Here is a 13,151-nt window from a genome sequence, read left to right as displayed (position 1 = left end):
TAAGTACTCTGAAAATTACAATAGCTGCAGATGTAGCTTACAGGTGTCTTTATATTTACACTGACAATAATAAATGAAGTATGAATAGTAATATGACAATATTTGCTTCAAAGGTCTGTTTACATTGTGTTTAATATCAGTTTTCTTAAATACCCAAATCAACATAATGCTCACATCTGTATTGATAACTTTTTCTGCCTTGAATTTTATTTGGATCTGATTTGCATAATTAAAAAAGCCACAAGCTTGGGAGGTAAGGGGAGACACTAAAGTAGTGCAAAACTCTTACAAATTAAGTAGCATGATTTGGCGCAAAGTGCAGTTTCTAGAGGTTTTTTTAAATAAAACCTAAAATGTGAACCTCTGCATTTCTTAAATAACATTCTTGATGTTTTTTTAAATAAAATGAAAACCTTTTATTTTTATAGAAACCTGTAGGGTTTTTAAATGGATGTTTTGTATGACGCCACTTCAGGCAAGTTTAGAAGGGGGTATCAAAAGAATTCTAGCAGACTTCTCTAGTATTTATTTTAATTGCAGCTACTCTACTTAGCTGTTCTTCACATAGAAGGGAGAATGATATATGGCTTTCTTCCTGACTCTGCTGCAGACTTATTGTGTGATCTTAAGTCATTTGGTATCTCTCTCCATTTCGCTAACTGTAAAATAGGGATAATGCTTCTCTACCTCACAAAAGTGTTGAGCTATAATTCGGCAATGTTTGTAAAGTATTTGAAGATCTCAGATGGAATGTGCTATGTAAGAGCAAAGGTAGTAATTAAATCGGCTTATACCTAGATTTGTTCAATCTGTTTGCAGCACTAATCCTTATTCATATGTTCATCATTTTTTTCCTTGATGTATAGAGGCTTCGTTATGTAAAAGCATCAACAGTCCCAAAATAGTTGTTGAGTTGTGTTGTCCAACTGCTAGCATTTGAAGAGTGTAATACCTATATTTATCTATTGGATCTTTTCTTTTGTGTATTTATGTATGAGGGCAGCTCACATTAATAATTATCATTTCCTCTCCAAGCTTTCCATCAGTAATACAGTACTCACTGAGATCTTTGCAGAAAATACATGGGCTGCTGTTGCTATTTATTTTTTAATTTTAATTTTTTACTTGTTGCCCAGAAACCCCAGTCAGGATCGAGGTCCCTTTGAACTGGGTACTGCTGCAAACACTGAAATACACACATTCTACCTGTGTAAATAAGGCACTAGCGGAAGACTGAATTTCTAGTTTGAATCTTAAATTCAGGATATTACGCAGATGTATCTCTAGGAATTAAGCTGTATTTAGTCTTGACCCCTGCCCATTAAGTGTGTGCATGTGCATGAGTGGTGTGTAATATACATATATTGCTAAGCACACCATTCCGATATCACAAAACTTCAAGTTCAAATTGTATCCAGATGATATCTCTTCTACTTGGGATATAGCTGGGTGTCAATAACACATTGTTGTCATCTGAGCTTGTAGTGCCTTTCTCTATTGGTCAGACAAATGTTAAATTAGAGGAGGGAAAGTCTATAAAGCTTAGTTCCTGGAGCTGCTTGAGGTAATGCCTGCATTTAAAACTTCTTTCTTTAAGGAATAGATCAAAAATTTCCTCTTGCACCTTCATTTTTGCTTTATCTTTGAAACTCTCCCTGTATCTTGGCTACTTGAAGATCACAGGAAAAATTGTTATAAGTCTAATTATTAAATCATTCCTATACAAGTCTTAGAATCTCTTAAGAGGTTTTTATAATAAACTTATTTAGTTTTTACTTCTGCAGCATTCCCTTATTTCCTTCCCCTGTTTGCCTTTAGGTTCTTTCTGTTTCTTCAGAATGTGTGAAAAAGCCTAAGGGAAGGAAATATCTTGGTTTACCCTAGGTTTACCAGCACAGAGGAGTAAGGAAGTATAAGATGTTCCTTTACTCTCCCATAAGCTATTCACATTGTGAGAGACATGGAGAAAAGCCTCCCTGAAGCTGCTGCTGCTCTTCCTCTGTGTGCTAGAAGTGGGCAGAGCCTTGAGTGGTTCTGTGTGCAGACCAAAAGGCATGGCTATCAGTTGGAATAAATCTGAGGGAATATAGAAAGTAGTGTGCGCTTTTGCTGCATGCAAGGCACACTTTTAGGCACTCCCTCCTAAGATCATGTGTGATCCTGTGAGTGGACTGTACAATGCCTTCTCTTGGATCATTGATATGAGGTATGGAATAAAAGTGAATTTTTATATTGACTGTCTGAGGATATTCAATCCCAATTTTCACTTGAGCCTCTTGTTAGATTGCCGCTACCATTCATTCCAGATTTCTATTGGGATTTTGGTGCATAAGAATCAGGTTTTTAGTGTACTAAGAATATAAGAATGGCTGTACTGGATCAGACCAAAGGCCCATCTATCCCAGTATCCTGTCTTCTGACAGTGGCTGGTGCAAGATGGTTCAGAGGGAGTGAACCATCTTGGTTTAAAAACCATCAAGAACATATCCTCTGTGAAATTATCTAATTCTTTCTTGAACCTAGTTATATTTTTGGCCTTCACAAAATCCTCTGGCAACAAGTTTCACATGTTGATTGTGCATGATGTGAAGTACTTTCCTTACATTTGTTTTAAACCTACTGTCTGTTAATTTCATTTGTGACCCCCTGGTTCTTGTGCTATGTGGAAGTGTAAATTACACTTATTCACTTTCACCACACCTTTCGTGTTTTTATAGACCTCAGTTATCTCTCTTCTAAACTGAACAGTTTAGAAGAGAGATAACAGCAAGCTAGAGATAACAAGGTTAGTTCAATCAGGGAGGATGAGGGCCCTGTTCTAGCAGTTGAGGTGTGAAAACCAAGGGAGGAGAAACTGGTTTTGTAATTGTCCAAGCCATTCACAGTCTTTGTTAATCCTGAGCTGATGTCAAATTTGCAGATGAACTGAAGCTCAGCAGTTTCTCTTTGAAGTCTGGTCCTGAAGTTTTTTTGCTGCAGGATGGCCACCTTAAGGTCTGCTATAGTGTGGCCAGGGCGGGTTGAAGTGTTCTCCTACAGTTTTCTGTATATTGCCATTCCTAATACTTGATTTGTGTCCATTTATCTTTTCTGATAGAGACTGTCCAGTTGGCCGATGTAACATAGCAGAGGGGCATTGTTGGCATATGATGGCGTATATTACATTGATGGACGTGCAGGTGAATGAACCGGTGATCTGGTTAGGTCCTGTCATGGTGTCGCTGTGTAGATATGTGGGCAGAGTTGGCATTGAGGTTGTTGCATGATTGTTTCCTGAGCTAGAGTTACTATGGTGCGGTGTGCCGTTATTGGTGAGAATGTTTCAGGTTGGCAGGTTGTCTGTGGGCAAGGACTGGCCTGCTACCAAAGGCCTATGAAAGTGTGGTATTGTCCAGGATGGGTTGTAGATCCCTGACGATGCGGTGGAGGGGTTTTAGCTGGGGACTGTATGTGATGGCCAGTGGAGTCCTGTTGGTTTCTTTCTTGGGTTTGTCTTGCAGTAGGAGGCTTCTGGGTACATGTCTGGCTCTGTTGATCTGTTTCCTTATTTCCTTGTGCGGGTATTGTAGTTTTGAGAATGCTTGGTGGAGATTTTGTACGTGTTGGTCTCTGTCTGAGGCGTAAGAGCGGATGTGGTTGTACCTCAGTGCTTGGCTGTAGACAATGGATCGTGTGATGTGCCCGGGATGGAAGCTGGAGGCATGAAGGTAGGCATACCGGTCGGTAGGTTTTCTGTATAGGGTGATGTTAATGTGACCATCACTTATTTGCATCGTGGTGTCTAGGAAGTGGACCTCCCATGTAGATTGGTCCAGGCTGAGGTTGATGATGGGATGGAAGCTGTTGAAATCGTGGTGGAATTTTTCCAGAGTCTCCTTCTCATGGGTCCGGATGATGATGATGATGATGATGATGATGTCATCAATGTAGCATAGGTAGAGAAGGGGCGTGAGTGGACGAGAGCTGAGGAAATGTTGTTCCAGGTCGGCCGTAAAAATATTGGCATATTGTGGGGCCATGTGGGTGCCCATAGCAGTGCCACTGATCTGGAGATAATAATTGTCATCAAATTTGAAATAGTTGTGTGTGAGGATAAAGGCACAGAGCTCAGCAGCCAGTTGTGCTGTGGCATCATCAGGGATACTGTTCCTGACGGCTTGTATTCCATCTGTGTGTGGGATGTTTGTGTAGAGAGCCTCTACATCCATGGTGGCTAGGATGGGGTTTCTGGAAGGTCACCAATGCATTGTAGTTTCCTCAGGAAATCAGTGGTGTCACGGAGATAGCTGGGAGTGCTGGGTGGCAGAGAGTAGAGAGTCCCATATGCAGACAGTCCTTCAGTGAGAGTGCCGATGCCTGAGATGATGGTGATCCAGGATTTCCGGGTTTGTGGATCTTGGGTAGTAGATAGAATAACCCTGGTCAGAGCTCTAAAGGTATGTTGTTTTGTTCCAGTGTTAGTGTAGGAGTGTCTGAGTAGATGGTGCAGTTTCTTGTGTATTCCTCAGTGGTTCTGAGGGAAGTGGCCGTAGAATTTGGTATTGGAGAGTTGCTGGCGGCCTCCTTTGGTAGTCAGACCTGTTCATGATGATAACAGCACCTCCTTTATCAGCCTCTTTGATGATAATGTCAGGGTGGTTTCTGAGGCTGTGGATGGCACTATCAACTCAGGATTAAACAAAGACTGTGAATGGCTTGCCAACTACAAAACCAGTTTCTCCTCCCTTGGTTTTCACACCTCAACTGCTAGAATAGGGCATCATCCTCCCTGATTGAACTAACCTCATTATCTCTAGCTTGCTTGCATATATATACCTTCCCCTTGGAAATTTCCACTACATGCATCTGACGAAGTAGGTATTCACCCACGAAAGCTCATGCTCCAAAACGTCTGTTAGTCTATAAGGTGCCATAGGATTCTTTGCTGCTTTTACAGATCCAGACTAACACGGCTACCCCTCTGATACTATGTAGCATTGTTACTTTAAACTAGTGGACACTGACTTCCCAATTTAATCAAGTTTTGTTCACTCTGAGTCACGTGGAGGATGATAAACTCCAGTGCAAAATGGTGATTAGTTCTTCATTTAGTTTTTGCAAAAGTCTCAGAACAGGTGTTCTATAGTGCTTTGAATATGCAAAGTGCTATGTACGTGCGACATATCTCTTGTTTATTGATTTTATATGAAGTAATTCTTAATGAGTACAGGTAAACTCCTAATTTTTCAAATTTGTTGCACCCGAAATTGATGTTGCCATTATGGTAGTCTTAGGAAAAACTACTGTTTTGAGAAGGAATTGTTTCTGGGGAGCTACACAATTTATTTTCTATTATGGTGCTGCACTGAAGACCTTTCTTTGAGAGTTCAGGAGTGCAAATGACGATATCACACCTTAAGCAAGGAGGGGGAGGAACAGTAAGGGGCATTGTCCAGCTTGCTGGGGGAAGGGGAAAGGCACTTTACAGGTGGGAGGTGAGAGAGGGGCTCAGAAGCAGCTACAAAAGGGGGAGTGGACCAGCATGGCAATGCTGACTCGCCCCCAGGGATGGAAAGGCTGGGGAAGTGGAAAGCCTGGTGGAAGAAGCCCCTTTTCCCTGGACCAGGTGGAGCAGCACCCACCCACCCTCCCTCCGTCCCCTTGAGATGCCAAAAACCTGGTTTGGTAAGGACCTGCTGTGGGCATTGCACTAGCCGTTCCTTTCTAAGACTGCTGGGAAGCAATTTTTCCCTCACCACCAGATTTGGCTTAGGTGGAGTGCAGGTTTTTTCACCTTCCCCACAGCAGGTTTGGGAAGGGCTTTGTTATGATGAGATGGGATGGGAGTTAAGTTATGATGTCACAACTCATTGTGTAAGTTTGGGGCGGATGTCCCATGCAGATACTCCATAGGGAAGGGATACAGTGATCAGATAAATGTCTTGGTAAAAGACTTTTAGATAGTATTGGTTGAAGAGTGGAACCGGGAGGGAGGGGGTGCTTAGGGCTCCTATGACTGGCATGGCAGGGAACCACCACCCCTTCTTGATAGCCCACCTAAACACTCATTTGGGGAGGGGGGATGGTAGAGTCCTAGCAGTGGGTCAGGTGGAGGACCTGGATGGAAAAAGAGAGGGGCTGGCAGAAGCCTCTGGGTAGATATTGTACGATCATGGAGTTACCGGTACTGTACTTCCCCCCCCTCCCCCACCCCTGACGAGATAGTTCCAGACATCTAATATTTAAGTTGCAGACCGATTAAAACCATATCAAGTATCTCCTGTCCTTCTTTCATATAGAAGGACGAGGTAGGTTGTGTGTTTCAGAGGTCCTAGAAAAGAATTTAGCATCCCATCCCTTCCAAGGAGCAAGTTAATTGATCTAACTTCAGAGAGGCAACATCATAAAGACAGAGGTAAGAGGCAAGTGTGAAATCCTGGCCCTGCTGGAGTCAATGGCAAAACTCCCATCAACTTCAGTGGGGCCAGGAGTTCACCACCCCACCCTCCAGGCATGTTATGAGGTTTTGTTTTGTTTTGTTTTTAGGCCCTTGAAGTCACTAAGTATATCTTTAAGCCAGTAAGAACTTCTCAACAGAAATGTACTAGTTTTAGGAGATGTTATTTTTCTTCCATCTCCTGTAAAAAGGAAAGATTGATGTAATTATGGTGGAAGACTGTGGCCACCATAGAACTCTGAGTTGCAGACCTTGACAAAAAGTTTCTTTGTATGCAGTGTAGTTATAGCCATGGACGTTAGAGAGACAAGGTCAGTGAGGTAACATCTGTTATTGGATCAGCTTCTGTTGGAAAGAGACACAAGCTTTTGAGCCACAAAGAGCCATTTGAGGCGAAATGGCCCATTAACAGGCCTTCATCTTGAATGGCCCCTTGAAATCTGTGTTAACTATTTATGCTAAACAATCAGTTCCATCTTTGTATTTATCTGTGACACAAAGTCTGTTCTATACTACAGACCTATATTAGTATAACTGCGTCACTCAGGAGGTTGACAAATCAACACCCGTGAGCGACATAGTTATACCGACCTAACTCCTGTGTAGACTGCACTATTTTGGCAGGAGAGCTTCCTCAACCAGCATAGCTATTGCCTCTTAGGAAGGTGGTTTAACTACACTGACAGGAGAGCTCTTTAGTCACTGTAGAGCATCTCCGTCTCCAGGGACGGAGCACCCACAGAATTGGCACCGATGGTTCCATGAAACCTATTTTTGGATGTTTTGGCAGCTATTTTACAAAAAGAAACCATTTTCATCCATTCCAAACTGGCACTCTTCTGTGTACCAATTCACTTGCTCCTAACACCTTCACAAATACTGGGCGGTGTAGGGAGAATTCCAGTTATTTGTGCTTGCTCTCTCTGAGATTTGGGCTTGCGAAAGCTAATGTAGAACAAGAAGAGTGCTGCTCAGATTTGAAGACACCAGGAGCCACATGAGTGTTACTCATAAGCCAGCCATGAGTATATCACTGCTGGAGAGGATCTTTATATTTAACTGTTGTAAAATAAACTGGTTAAGTGTTATTATATTATCTGTTTAATAGTAAATATAGATTAAAATGAGGCTTTTAAAGTGGATCTTCACTGCTATGGTTTTTGAAGAAACTGAAAATTAATATTACCATTACTTTTAGTACAAAATAAAATATTTGACTGCAGCTGTTGTCTGTTTAGTCAGTGAAAAGAACAGCTCAGATATGTGCCTTATTTCCTCAAAGCCAGGTAAACTCAGTTGAAAGGAAAACATGAAAGCTATTTTATTATTCCAATCCAATTTAGAGGAGATAAAAAATGCAGTTTTCTTTAAAATGAAATTGATTGTTCAGTTAGTTCAATCAGGGAGGATGAGGCGCTCTTCTAGCAGTTGAGATGTGAAAACTAAGGGAGGAGAAACTGGTTTTGTAGTTGGCAAGCCATTCACAGTCTTTGTTTAATCCTGAGCTGATAGTGTCAAATTTGCAGATGAACTGAAGCTCAGCAGTTTCTCTTTGAAGTCTGGTCCTGAAGTTTTTTTTGCTACCTTTAAATCTGCTATTTTGTGTCTAGGGAGATTGAAGTATTCTCCTACAGGTTTTTGTATATTATCATTCCTAATATCTGATTGTGTCCATTTATCCTGAATGGAGGTGAGTGTACCCTGTTACAGGTCCTTAAGCAGGACCCATTCCACCAGGTACAAGTACCTGTCCCCACCCTCTCTCAACTCATGGGACTTTGGAACCCATGTCTTCTGCCTAGCGAGTGTTTAGTTGAGAGTGAGTCCCTCAGTCAGGGTATGCCAAGCACAGTTCTGCTGCCCTTGATTCACACAACAGGAATAACAACATTTTATTACAGCTGCCCCAATAACAAGGAGATTGTGGATTCAGCACCAGCCAAAAGTGATCATTTGGGCAACCAATCACATGCTGAGCACCTGGGCAGGGTGGGTGTGCCTATGCAAACAAGATCAGCTCCTGCAGTTGTCATAGATTTCAGGATAGAGCTCACTCAGACCCTGCTTACATATATATTGAACAGAAAGGGACCAAAACTGACCCTTGTGGAAGACCATTGCAGAGATGTTTCACTACTCATTTTTCTCCCTGAATTGCCATCTGACACTTCAGTTACTAAACAATTTCTTGTATGAACTGCACCATCGGCCTAACTTATGACTGCTCCCTTTGAGCCACTAGCAACCTGCTTGCTGCTGTACCTGTCCTGGAAGACAGCCTTCCTTGTAGCCATTACATCGGCAAGATGAGTTTCAGAGCTTCGGGCTCTCAGGGTGGACCCCTCTTATACAGTATTTCATAAGGACAAGGTACAGTTGTGACCACATCCAGCCTTCCTCCCTAAAGTGGTATTGGCCTTTCATATCAACCAGGATAGCTTCCTTCTGGTCTTCTTTCCGAAGCCACACTCATCACGCCGGGAGCAGCAACTGCGCTTCCTAGACGTCCATAGGGCGCTCGCATTTTATATCAAGCGAACAAAGCCCTTCCGTAAAACACCCCAACTCTCCATCGTGGTCGCAGACCGAATGAAGGGCCTGCCTGTCTCCTCCCAGAGCATTTCATCTTGGGTGACATTGTGCATCTGCACCTGCTATGACTTGGCTCCTGTTCCAATGAGCCACCTTACCGCTTATTCTACCAGGGCTCAGGCTTCATCTGCCACTTTCCTGGCTCATGTACCCATCCAGGAGATATGTCGTGCAGCTACCTGGTCCTTGGTCCACACCTTGGCGTCACATTACACATTGGTTCAACAGTCCAGAGATGACGCGGCATTTGGATCAGCAGTTCTATTACATTCTATGACATCTTATTCCGACCCCACCACCTAGGTAAGGCTTAGGAGTCACCTAATTGGAATCGATATGAACAAACACTCGAAGAAAAGACAGTTACTCACCTTTCTAACTGTTGTTCTTCGAGATGTGCTCATATCCATTCCAAACCCGCACTCCTTCCCCTCTGTCGGAATAGCCAGCAAGAAGGAACTGAGGGGTGGTTGGGTCGGCAGGGGTATATATCCGGTTCCATGACAGCGCCATTCCAGGGGGCGCCCAGCCGACCCACTGAGTGTTGCTAGGGTAAAAATCTTCGGACAAATGTGCACGCGGTGTGCGCACTCCTAATTGTAATGGATATGAGCAACACATCTCAAAGAACAACAGTTACAAAGGTGAGTAATCGTTTTTTAAGTGCACTTAACTATAGGTTTGTTTTGCCTCGTGGCATTGTCTCCTCATTTGGCTATTGTTACAGAATGTTTTTGTTTAAATGCGAACTCATAAAGTAATTCTCTAGCCCTTGCTCCTCTTCCTTCATTTGCTCTCCCTTCTCCCCACGCATTCTGCAAACACATGCCCTGATGCACAGGGTTTACCACAGGCTAAAGGAGAGATTTTTTTTTTATTTTTGTGAGGGATCTTTGTTAAAATATTTGTTGCACATACTGATCTGTTCTTAGGATGGGGAAGAGAAGAAACTGAAATTGCCAGTAACTTGTTTTGTTGTAGTCTTCCCTTTTTTCTGTGGTGCCAGCTTTTGTGGAAGGTTCCTGAGAAACTGTCTTGAGTGTTTGTGTTATATGCGCTTGTGGTGGAGGTTATAAAAAACTTTACTGTGTCTTTCACTTACTAAATCAATGCTTTTCCAGAGTTGCTCCTCCCCTCTGTTTTTAATAACTAAATCCAATAGGATTGGCTTTATTATGACTTAGCATTGAGGATGCTAGCACTGATTTGCTAACAGTGGTTTTTTTAGTCAATTGATGTCTCTAGGAAAAAGGTCCAATTCTTCTAATGTGGGTACTACATGCAAAATGATTACAGGCTTGTCTTCTCTTGAAAGTGAATGCAAAACAGAGTGTGAATTTAAAGTGCAGTAGCTCTTCCAGTATGGATGCCTTTGTTCCTGATTAAACCTGGGACTCTTCTGTCTCTCAGGATCCTAGAGCCCAGGCTCTAGCCCAAACCTGGAAGTCTACACAGCAATGAAACTGTCCCGCAGCCTGAGCTCCATGAACCCAAGTTTGCTGGCATGGGCTTGGGTGTCTAGTTGCTGTGTAGACATAGCCTTAGAGCTCAGAGTCATCAAACTGGTGTGTTTTACGACACTCACTGCAGATATTGACAGGCTGCAGTGTACTATGTAAATTAGCAAGGGGATGCCCACTCATCTCTCCCTCTGTCAAGAAGCAATCACTTTGGAAATATTGTCACCTACATAGAATGACGTCAGTGGTGCTCCATGTCTCAGGAGCCAGCAGTGACCAGACATATGTCCTAAACAGACTGTCTATCACAGGCCATGAGTGGTCGCCACAGAAATCAATCACCAACTTGATACTTCATCCATTGATAGAATTGTTCTGCTACCAAGGAAGATACCAAGTGTCAGAACTTCTGCCCAGTGCCGGCGCTACCATTTAGGCAGCCTAGGCAATCGCCTAGGGTGCCAGAATAATTGGTGGGTGCCATTTTGCCGTAGGGGGCGGCAGGCGGCTCCGGTGGAGCTGCCGCAGTGGTGCCTGGGGACGGTCCGGTGCTCCGCGGCTCCACTGGAGCTGCTGCAGTTGTGCCTGCGGATAGTTGGCTGCTCGCGCGGCTCCGGTGGACCGTCCACAGGCATGACTGCGGCAGCTCCACCAGAGCCACAGAGCACCGGATCCTCCGCAGGCACCACTGCGGCAGCTCCAGCGGAGCCGTGGGACCAGCGCGCGGGGTGGCGAAATTGCCGTCCGCCTAGGGTGCTCAAACCCCTAGCACCGGTCCTGCTTCTGCCCCAGAGGGGGGCATGAGTCCAGGATCACTACCAAAGCTTTTCTTGTACAGTGGAACTGAAACCTCATATATGCCTTTTCATGCAACTCTTCTATTCCAGGATAATTGCAAAGGCAGATGAGACTAGGCCGTTCTTTTGACTCTATTATGTATTTGCAATAACTACTATAGGTTGCCTAAATAGTAAGTTGGAAGTAGTTTGTAAAGACCCAGGCAAAGAGACATTGCCACATTTCATATTATCTGTAGTACAGAATAACATCTGCTGAATACTATGTAGCCAGTGTTTCTTGGTCAGTTTGGCTAGTACTGAATTTCAATAATCAATAGGTCTTGACTGATTTTGTTCATCTAACAGAGTATTTGGGTATTTATTAACACATTAAGTATTTTATTTTCACATGAATTTTGAGTCAGCTGAGTAGTCGTGCTTCACAGGGATTCGAATGTAGTCCAATTGACTTCAGTGGGGCCAAAAAGGTCACTCAATAGCTGCTTTTTTTTGGTGCTGTGTGTAACAGAGGAATACACAAAAACAACAAGGAGTCCAGTGGCACCTTAAAGACTAACAGTTTTATTTGAGCATAAGCTTTCGTGGGTAAAAAAACACCTCTCTTCTTCAGATGCAACAGAGGAATACATAAAGCTTTGCAGCTTGCTGTGCGTATGTAACTGATCTATCCTATGCTATATTGCAGTATTTTTCCTTGACTTTAATAAAGCTTTTGATACAGTATTCTTGCCAGCAAGTTAAAGTATGGGCTGGATGAATGGATTATAAGGTGGCTAGAAAGCTGGCTAGATCATTGGACTCAACGAGTAGCGATCAATGGCTCTCTGTCTAGTTGGCAGCCAATATCAAGCGGAGTGCCCAAAGGGTCGGTCCTGGAGCCGGTTTTGTTCAATATTTTCGTTAATGGACTGCACCCTCAGCAAGTTTGCAGATGACACTAAACTGGGACAAGTGGTAGATATGCTGGAGGGTAGGGATAGGATACAGAGGGACCTAGACAAATTAGAGGTTTAGATGAGGTTCAACAAGGACAAGTGCAGAGTCCTGCACTTAGGATGGAAGAATCCCATGCACTGCTAGGGACTAGGGACCAAGTGTCTAGGCAGCAGTTCTGCAGAAAAGGACCTAGGGGTTATTGTGGATGAGAAGCTGGATATGAATCAACAGTGTGCCCTTGTTACCAAGAAGGCCAATGGCATTTTGGGCCGTATAAGTACAGGCATTGTGAGCAGATCGAGGGATGTGATCATTCCCCTCTGTTCAACGTTGGTGAGGCTTCCTCTGGAGTACTGTGTCCAGTTTTGGGCCCAACGCTACAAGAAGGCTGTGGAGAAATTGGAAAGAGTCCGGCGGAAGGCAATGAAAATGATTAGGGGGCTTGAGCACATGACTTATGAGGAGAGGCTGAGGGAACAGGGATTGTTGATTCTGCAGAAGAGAAGAATGAGAGGGAATTTGATAGCTGCTTTCAATTACCTGAAAGGGGGTTCCAAAGAGGATGGATCTAGACTGTTCTTACTGGTACCAGATGACAACAAGGAGTAATGGTCTCAAGTTGCAGTGAGAGAGGTTTAGGTTGGATATTAGGAAAAACGTTTTCAGAAGGAGCGTAATGAAGCACTGGAATGGGTTACCTAGGGAGGTGGTGGAAACTCCTTCCTTAGAGGTTTTTAAGGTCAGGCTTGACAAAGCCCTGGCTGGGGCAATTTAGTTGGGGATTGGTTCTACTTTGAGCAGGGGGGTGGACTAGATCTCCTGAGTTCCCTTCCAATCCTGATATTCCATGATATTTAAAACACAGAAATGTGAGGTTTTTTCCTATAGTTAGGTGTTCTCTCATTAATGCTAGCCATGTTCACATAA

The 13,151-nt window shown here is 43.4% G+C and overlaps 1 protein-coding gene across 1 annotated transcript in view; it reads left to right on the top strand.

Annotated features, from left to right (window-relative positions):
- The window catches only part of HOMER1 (homer scaffold protein 1), a 153,022-nt gene that overhangs the window by 46,292 nt on the left and 93,579 nt on the right, over positions 1 to 13,151 (top strand).

Source organism: Gopherus evgoodei, chromosome 6 (genome assembly GCF_007399415.2).
Source record: "Gopherus evgoodei ecotype Sinaloan lineage chromosome 6, rGopEvg1_v1.p, whole genome shotgun sequence".
NCBI classification, from domain to species: Eukaryota; Metazoa; Chordata; order Testudines; family Testudinidae; genus Gopherus; species Gopherus evgoodei.
Note: the sequence above shows the minus strand (reverse complement) of the source record. Positions and strands in the feature narration are given on the sequence as shown.